We start from the raw sequence: 10,135 nt of genomic DNA, 5'->3' as shown, positions 1-10,135 counted from the left end.
CTATTCTACAGGCACTGGACTGATTTAGGAACACAAATTTGTAGGGAGTTAACTCAATTCTTGTCTTTATAGAGTTTAAAACCATGTGAGAGATTACTGAGGTATACCATAATAATGTTGAATTTAACCATAACTCTGTGACCCTAGATAAAAGTGACAAATAAATCCACACCCCCACCCCTTTGTGTTTCACAGATGACCTTCTGCAAGGCACTGTCCTCTCTCTATGGTTTGAATAAGATTCACCCATGCTCGCTTGTTTACTGGTGACAAATCCTATCATGGTCATGGTTTATTTGGAATATCAGGAAATAAATTTCCTTGTGATGATATGTGATGAGTAAGGATTTTGCACAAAGGGCAAAACCTTGACAAGTATGTTAGAATTTCTTAATGACTCCCTCATAGAGTTATTAAGTTGTGAGAGAAATGAACTTAAGTGGAGATTATGGAAATTTGGCTTATAAAATAAGTGTGCATGCACCTTTTTCTAAATTGTACTTGGGCCACAATGTTGCTTAACTAGTTTTAATGCTGGATACCACGTGCCAAGATATTTCTCTTAGAATTATGTTGGTTGTGATGCAGGCACACACCAAATCTGGGCTTAGCCCAAAAGCGTTCTTGGCTTCACTTAGGAAAGAATTCAAGGGTAACTGAGCAGTGAAAATAAGCAAGCTTATTAGAGTAACAGTGTACAGCAAAATGTCTGCTCCCACAGCATGGGAGCAGCAGCCACAGCATGGATTGCTGGCTGGCTATAGTTATATCCACTCTTGATTATATGCTAATTAAAGGGAGGATTATTCAGAATTTTCTAGAAAAGAAGCGAGGAGTTCCTGGAACCATATGAGGTAACTTCTAGGTGGTTGCCATGGCATTTGTAAACTGTCATAGTACCAGTGGGAGTGTCTTTAATAATGATCTGTGAGGATGGCCTGGTGCGGTAGCTCACTGCCTATAATCCCAGCACTTTGGGAGGCCAAGGAGGGCGGATCACGAGGTCAGGAGATCGAGACCATCCTGGCTAACAAGGTGAAACCCTGTCTCTACTAAAAATACAGAAAATTAGTCAGGCGTGGTGGCGGTCATCTGTAGTCCCAGCTACTTGGGAGGCTGAGGCAGGAGAATGGCATGAACCCGGGAGGTGGAGCTTGTAGTGAGCCGAGATCGCACCACTGAGCTCCAGCCTGGGAGACAGAGCAAGACTCCATCTTAAATAAATAAATAAATATTTAAAAAAATAAAAAATAAAAAATAATGATCAGTGAGGGCAACCAGAGGTTGCTTTCGTCACCATCTGCTGGTTTCAGCCAATTTCCTTGCTGCATCCTGTTTTTGATCAGCAAGGCTCCTTACTGGTGCTCAGCTGATCTCCTCCCTCAGCTGGTCTTCAAATTATCCAAGATAATTTCCTGCCCAAAGGGCCCCAACCGCTTAGAGAATGTATCATAGTATCAATAACAATTTTTACGTGTTTATTTTAGGGGATTGTAGGTTTTCTAAATGAGGTAAAATTCAGAATGCTATATAAAATTCAGGAGAGAATTTGGGAATTGATAAATAGGTAATAAAATAGAGCTGTGAGTGTGGATGAGATAGCATAAGAAGTACACAGAGTGAGAAAGGGAGAGGGCCTGGAACAGAAGCCCAAGGTCACTTATGTGAAGGGTAGACATTGCAATAACAGCCAGCAAAGTCTTCTGAATAGAACACATTTGTGATGTGCAAAGGCACAAAGCTAGAACTAAGAAAAGAGACATTTCAAGTAGGAAGAGAGGAGCGAATCTCTTGAGAGCTTGAGAATTCAGGTCAGAGAGGGACTAAAAAGCACTTGTTATCCCTAACCACCGAGACTACAGATAACCTAGGTAAGGACATTTCAGGGCAACATGAAGGAGGAGGCCAAATTAAAATGAATTCAGAATAATAATGTCAGATGATCCAGTTGATGTAGACAATTCTCTCAAGAAGTTGATCCTGCAGAAAAGGGGATAAAGAAGTAGCTAAAGGGAAAAGAGGAGTTGCTGGAGGTTGTTCGCCCCACCGTTTTTTCCTTGTTTAACGAAAGGAGATTTTAAGATGTTTAAATGCTGTTGGAAAAAGCCAGTTTATAACGGGAAAGAGGGATAATGGAGTGTGTCCCTAGCAGTGGGAGGGTATGAACCATGATGCACAACTCAAATGACCACCCTTAGAGGAAAGAAAAGACTTGCTTTCCTCCATATACAAATGGGGGATTCGGAAAGAATGTGCCACTGTAGGGCAGGGCAGAAAGTTTGGTACCGTGGAAGAAATGAGACAATTGAATTAGGGAAGGACAGTGGCTGAGGGATAATGCCAATGGCACAGGAAAGACTACACACCATGATTTCTAAAGGCACCAGTCTGAGAGGTTGTATAATTTTCCTGTAATTATTCAGTATCCTAGGTGGAGAGAACAAGAACACAGATTCATTCTCTGCCCAGTGAAGTTAAATCATTAAGCCTGTATCACACAATGAGTTACTTCCATACATTTATTCCCCTGGGTGTGAATATCCAGTTTTCCCAACACTATTTATTGAAGAGACTGTCCTTTCCCCACATGTGTTCTCATATTCTTCAACAAATATTTATCACACATTATGAGTCAGGCAAAGTATTTTAAGCACTTGTGAACAAATAGACTTTTTAGTCTATTAAAGTTTCAGTTACGGAGCTTACATTTTAGTGAACTCAATTTTAGAATCAGATACGGAGATGTGTAAGTTCAAAATGTTTCCATCTCCTAACAATGACTCTCTTTGCCTGCCTTTGGAGAAAAATAAAGCCCTAAACTTTCTGAATGGAAACATATAATGTTAGTGGAATTAATGTTTATATTTTGTACTTACAGCATAAATGCCACACTGAGGAGAATATAGTCTTACTTAGACTCTAAGGAGCAAGTCGTACTTTATTTCTTTATTTTTTCAATAATGCATAAAACTTTTGGTACTAGAGTTATTTCCACTAGACTCTACGCTCTTTGAATTTCAAGAATGTTTCTTACTCATGTTTATATTCTCTATACCTAGCATAATACCTCACACATATTATGTCTCAATAAAGTGTTGTTGAACTAATGAGAGAACTAATTCAAACATGACACCATTAAATAAATGGAAACAGTGATTTATAATAAGAAATTGGATATTGCATCAAAAAGAAATATGATGTCTCAGGATTCTTTTCCATCACCTTCAATACCAGGCATACACAGGGCTCGTTAACAATGTCAGATGCATCCCTCATTACCACTCACTAAAAACCAACAACAACAAAAACTCTCTACAGTGGTCATAAAATATGTGGAAAATAGGGAAGACAAATTATAACCCTAATATTAATTTCAGCAATTTTCACTCAAGCTGTAAGTTTCAGGGTGTTTTATTGCTAGACTTTTATAACCTTCAAATTCTTGCCATGAACTACAATAAATTTTGAGTAGAAGATCCACTTAGCTGTGAAAAATAGTCATGGCCTTGATGTATTCTGGGTAATTTGGGGCCATAAATCTAGGGGAAACACAAGAAACAACATTGTTTGTGGTAGTTGCTTTCCTGAAAATAAAGAACAAAAATTGGAGTCATGGAAGGGACCTCATCTTCACAGATTTCTTGTTGGGTTACCCATGCAGATAATTTAAATTTGCTAAAGCTCTGTTTGATTACCTATAAAATGGGCATTATAATAACAACTGGAATATAGTAGTTGTTTAATAAATGTGTGTTTGGGCAAATGTTCTGCAAAGAGAACAATTTTTGGAGTACACAGAACTGAGTTCAAATCCTAGCTCTGTCACTGATCTGTATGTGTTTGTGTGTGCATGTGTCTTCTAGTCATGGTCATTGTGCTATTTAATACACATAACAAACTGATGAGGCAAGCACTATGATTCTTCCATTTTACAGATAAAAAATACAAGTACAGATGAAGAGATTAAAGAACTTTCCCAAGAGCTAGGAATTTACAAAGCCAATACTCTATCCCAGAAATTCTGACTCTAAGTCTGTGTTTTAGGATGTATTCGATATAAATGACATTCAGACAAAAAATACTGGCATCACGAGCAGAAAGAAAATATGTTAACTAATTAATTTATTCATGCAGAATATTTATTGAGAACCTACTATATGCCCCACACTCTGCTGGTGCTGTGAATATGGTGGTGATTCACAATAGAAACAGGCATCGTTCCTGGCCTCATAGAGCTAACAATACACAGAAGGAAGATGAACCATATCATGCCATAAAGAAATAAATATAGATGGCAAGGCTTTAAAATGAAGATGTGTTTGCATATGTGGTCTTTTTTTCTTTTAGACTGGTCTCCAAAACCAAAAGGAAAGTGCCAACTACTGGATAGAGGCTCAATAAGTAAACCTTGAATGAAAATCAAAGACCTAAAGACAGATATACCATTTGACTCAGCAGTCCATTGCTGGGTATATACCCAAAGGAATATAAATCACTCTATTATAAATACACATGCATGTATATGTTCATTGCAGTACTATTCACAAGAGCAAAAACATGGAATCAACCTAAATGCCCATCAATGATAGACTGGATAAAAAAAATGTGATACATATACACCATGGAACACTATGCAACCATAAAAAAGAACAAGATTGTATCCTTTGTAGGGTCATGGATTGATATGAAGGCCATTTTCCTCAGCAAACTAACACAGAAACAGAAAACCAAATACCGCATGTTCTCACTTATAGGTGGCAGATAAATGATGAGAACACATGGACACATAGAGGGGGACAACACGCTGGGGCCTATTGAAGGATAGAGCGTGGGTGCAGGGTTGGAGGAGAAGGAGAACCAGGATAAATAGCAAATGAGCACTAGGCTTAATACTTGGGTGATGAAATAATCTGTACAACAAACCCCTATGACACAAGTTTATCTATGTAACAAACCTGCACATACACCGCTGAACTTACAAGTTAAAAAAAAAATCATACAGATGTTAAATCATGTTTAAAAATGCTGTTTTGAGAAAGCAGAAAATACATATTTCAAAATGTTTCAAAATCAATTCGATATAGTATAGATGATATTAGAAGAAAGTTTGTAGACATAAAAAATGCTTAGCTTTAGCTTCTAGTAATGTTAATTTATGTGGATAGTCTTAATTTCTCACAATGTAAGATAATGAAGTATGATGCATGTCGTTCTCCTCTGTCTTAAATATCTCTATGATAAAACATAAAAAATAAATGTGGTATTTGGGGCCAAATAATGGAAATATGAGGTTTCATCAATATAAATGGACAAAGATTCAAAGGTATGAGCCTTGTACTCTGAATAAAGCAAGCATCATAGCCTAATTGTCTTCAGGATAAAGGCCCAGCTGTTTGTTTGTTTTAAAGGATGTCCTCAATCCTTCGTTTGATCACCCCTCTACTCTATACTCCTGGAACTTCTTACATAAATCTTCAATGCTGCAGTCTATCTTCTCAGTCTGGGCCCCTCTCTCACAATGGTCCATGTGTTTGGCATCGTTACTAACCATGCTTTACTGCCTTACTCATCCATTAAGGCCAAACACAAGCTCTACCTCTTCTTGGATTACTTCTGTCATGGAACTCGATGACTTCTCCCTTGATGTGTTAGTTTGTTTTGGTTTGTTTTTTTTAACATGTTCTGCCCCTGATATCGCATCACATCTCTCTATGTATTTAGGATATACTCCCAATATAGAATGATAAACTTGTAAATGATGGTAATGTCCCTTTGGCTCTATTGTGGAATAAGCCTGTTCCCAACACAGAATCTAAGTTACATGTTAACACGTGTGGCAGAGAGCAGCTGAATGTACCAGTCCTGTTTCTTCCTAGCCACATCAAAAAAAGACTATATTCCCCACTTTATCACAAAAAGTTTGGGCGTTGAGATGAAATTATGGTCAGGGTAAGATAGACAATAACAGCAAAAACTATGCTTTTCCTCTGCTCTTTATTGCAGCTGGAAGCAAAGGGTTCCATGACATCAGAACCACATGAAGGAAGGAATCAGAGTCCTTCAGCTGTTGCTCTCCTGGAGGACAGCCACTATGAGAGCCCCAGAGCTATATAGAACTGTGACACAGACTGGAAACAAACTTCAATCATGTTGAACCACTAAGATATAAGGACATTGGCTAGTGTAAATTATTCAGACTAATTTTAAAAATAAATTAATTAAAAAAAATTCTTGCACAGCTAGGGAAATAATCAATGAAATGAAAAGGCAACCTATGGAATAGAAGAAGACATTTGCAACCCAAATATCTGATAAGGGGTTAATTTCCAAAATATATGAGTAAATCATATAACTCAATAACAAAAACAAAGAAACAAACACAAAAAACTCGATTAAAAATTGTGAAAGGACCTCAATAGATATTTTTCCAATGAAAATATACAAATGGCCAGTAGATTCATGAAATGGTGCTCAACATCACTAACCGTCAGGGAAATACAAACCAAAACCACAAGATATGACCTCACACCTGTTAGAATGGCTATTACCGAAAAGACAAGTGGTAACAAGTGCTGACAAGGATATGGATAAAGGGATTCCTTGTGAGCCGTTGGAGGGAATGTAAATTGTACTGCCATTATGGAAAACAATAAAGAGGTTTATCAAAAAATTAATCAAGTTAATCAATTCGTTTGTTCCAGTAAGCTCACTTCTGGGTATATATTCATAGGAAATGAAATCAACATTTGAAACAGATAGCTGCACTCCCACCTTCATTGCAGCATTATTCACAATAGGCAAGATGTGGAAATAATAGTGTTCATCAACAGATAGATGTATCAATAAGTAAATATGCCACAATTTCTCTCTCTCTCTCTCTCTCTCTCGCACACACCACACACATACACACACACACACACACACACATTCATACACAATGGAATATAATTCAACCTTAAAAATGAAGTGAAGGGGCCAGGCGCAGTGGCTCACGACTGTAGCCCCAGCACTTTGGGAGGCCGAGGCGGACAGATCACGAGGTCAGGAGATGGAGACCATCCTGGCTAACATGGTGAAACCCCGTCTCTACTAAAAAATACAAAAAAAATAGCCAGGTGTGGTGGCGGGCGCCTGTAGTCCCAGCTACACGGGAGGCTGAGGCAGGAGAATGGCGTGAACCTAGGAGGCGGAGCTTGCAGTGAGCTAAGATCCTGCCACTGCACTCCAGCCTGCAGAGTGAGACTCCATTTCAAAAAAAAAAAAAAAAAAAGAAGTAACTTCTGCCTGGGAAATAGCCCCTTCCTTCATCTTCAAAGCTAGCAGAATAGCATCTTCAAATCTCTCTCTTTTTTCATGTAAGGTAACATATTGAAAGGCCTTGGAAATTTGGAACTGAACATCTTTGGGATACCATTATTCTTTGATCACAAAGAGGATCATTCCATGTCCTTTTTTTTTTTAAGATGGAGTTTTGCTCTTGTCGCCCAGGCTGGAGGGCAGTGGCACGATCTCAGCTCACTACAACCTCCGCCTCCTGGAATCAAGCGATTCTCCTGCCTCAGCCTCCCAAGTAGCTGGGATTAGGCACCCGCCACCAGGCCCAGCTAACTTTTGTATTTTCAGTAGAGAGGGTTTCACCATGTTGGCCAGGCTGGTCTCGAACTCTTGACCTCAAGTGATCCACCCATCTTGGCCTCCCAGATGCTGGGATTACAGGCGCGAGCCACCGCACCCAGCCCATTTCATGTCACTTGACTAAGCCTGACATTTGTAGAATAGGAAAATATAATACCCCCAGCAAAGAGCAGCAACTTCTCTGAATTAATCTATTGCAAATTAATAAAATTTGGCACTCATATTTTGATGCCAGAGAAAACCTCCTAAAATTGGCTGTAACAATCCAGTTTAATGCCAGCAGCTCTAACAATAGAAATGCATACCAAGTACAAAGTCAGTAAAAGAAAAAATTGATTGCAGCCTGATAAGGTAGAGGGAGAAATGAAGGTGAAAAAGGGGAGGCATAATTAGTAATTTTGTTAATGTAACTAGAATGTTTCTGGCTGCAAGTAACAGAAGGTTCAAACACTGGTGTTTTGAATCATAAAGACAGTTATTATTTACTTAATGAGAAATATGGAAGCAAGCTATCCCAGGGTTCCTTCACAGATCAATGATGCCACAAAGATGCGGACTTTTGGCATCCTTCCCTTCTGTGGTGCTCAGCATGTTAGGTTTCTTATTTTCATACTTACTGCCTCAGATACGAGACGGTTATATCATTATATCAGCTCTAGGCATTATATCCTGACATTCACTTCCTCAGCAATAAGAAACGGCAATGTGCAGTCCCAGTTAGTTCCAGAAAGTCAAATATATTTCCCAGAAGCCTCAAGCAGATATCCCCTCACTTAATTGGTTAATTTGTTTACTTATATTTTGGTGAGAACATTGTCTTAGGACTAGACTCCATTAATTGCAATTGGAGCTAGAAATATAGTTGTTGAGTACAGAGAATCAGGACTGTCATGGATGGCATCGTTGCTCCTGTTATGATTCAGTGCCTGGGCTCATGACAGCCTTGAACAAAACTTGGGTTCTATGGTTGGAAATGATGGTTTTATAGTCAAATAAGAGTATTGGCCACACAGCACACTAATGGCAAAAAATCAGCCCTGAAAGGAATGTCTCCTGATTTCTATCTCCACAAACTTCACTTCTTGTCATGAATTTACTGCTTCTTTGAATTCTGCTGGGCTAAATGTGTGTTCCCATGACTCCTCCGTGACTGTGCTGTTGCGTGTGTCCTTCCTGGGAGAAAGTGGACATTACAGTTGCCCCGCTCTTACCCTCGAGAGATACAGTCCAAGATCCCCAGTGGATGCCCCAAACCTAGGATAGTATGGAACCTGATGGTCATCAATTGGAAGGCATTTCTCTGCATGTCTTCCACCCACAAATTTAATGCCTTTTTTCATCTTAAGCCCTTATCATGCACTGTGGCTGTGACTTTGTAGTTTCAGGTGCAACAGCAAAACTAGCACAAATTTCTTTTTCCTTCTTCACAACTTTATAGATAGATGATTCCTTCTTACATAGATCTAACCAACCCCAGCATAGGATTTTTTTTCTTTCCATTGAGTTGAGAACTTTTGCCTTTTCTCTTAAAGAGAGCACTTAAGGCTTCTCTTTGGCTTATTTGAGTTGCCAGTATCACTACTTTTTGTGCTTTCAGGGAAGTGTTATGGAAAATAAAGGTGACTTGAACACAAGTACTATGATGCCAGGACAGTGGTACCATGGAGGGTTGATAACATGGGGGGCTGATAACCTGGAGGGCTATTAAGTGACTCACTCACTGTCAGGTAACATATACAGCATGGACATGCTGGACAAAGGGATGATTCACATCACAGGCAGGACGGAGAGGGACAGTGCAAGATTTCGTCACGCTACTCAGGATGGCATGCCATTTAACGTTTATGAATTGTTTATTTCTGGCATTTATCATTGGATATTTTCTGACCACAGCTGACCTTGGGTAACTGAAACCACTGCAAGTAAAACCCTGGTTAAGGAGGGACTACCATTTATTGTACTAAGGAGAAAATCTAAGTCATTTTTTTCCATGCAGCAGATTTACAATAATCATCAAACCAGCCTGAAGGCAGTTAAATGCGACCCTATCTTCTATTGACAGAAAGCAATACTAAATGTTTCTGAGTTGTGAACAAGAGTTTTTGAAAATGCAGAGGTTCCTCATCCAGACACAGGCAAGCACTTGTGAAATGTGTCACTGAATGGGGATGCTATTATAGAGGATAAACACCCAACCGCACACTCCGCCTTTTTTCAATGGATCAGTTTTCTCTTACTTGAATCTAGGTTAGAGCTTTTAAATTCTCCAATCATATGCATTCAAAGTTCAAAGAATAAAAGACTGGTTCAAATTCTAAACATTACAGTCTTTTATTTTCTTCCATAAATAGCATGTTGCCAACTGAAATCAGGCATTAACTAAACTATGACTCAGTAATGCGCAGTATTCAAATACTGTGAGTAAAAGTAGCAATTATTCTACATGAGGTAACCAGTTTATTAAAAGAGACATAAATGAATTCAATTTTTTCTTGTCGGC

The 10,135-nt window shown here is 38.8% G+C and overlaps 1 long non-coding RNA gene across 1 annotated transcript; it reads left to right on the top strand.

The window, feature by feature from the left end:
- Positions 1–902: 902 nt before the first annotated feature.
- On the top strand, positions 903–6,683 carry LOC129524137 (uncharacterized). The gene is made up of 2 exons (XR_008667815.2): positions 903–1,035; positions 6,004–6,683. It is a non-coding gene; the product is annotated as an uncharacterized lncRNA (long non-coding RNA).
- Positions 6,684–10,135: the final 3,452 nt, after the last annotated feature.

This window comes from Gorilla gorilla, chromosome 7 (genome assembly GCF_029281585.2).
Source record: "Gorilla gorilla gorilla isolate KB3781 chromosome 7, NHGRI_mGorGor1-v2.1_pri, whole genome shotgun sequence".
Classification (NCBI taxonomy): Eukaryota; Metazoa; Chordata; class Mammalia; order Primates; family Hominidae; genus Gorilla; species Gorilla gorilla.
This window is presented reverse-complemented; position numbering and strand designations above follow the sequence as displayed.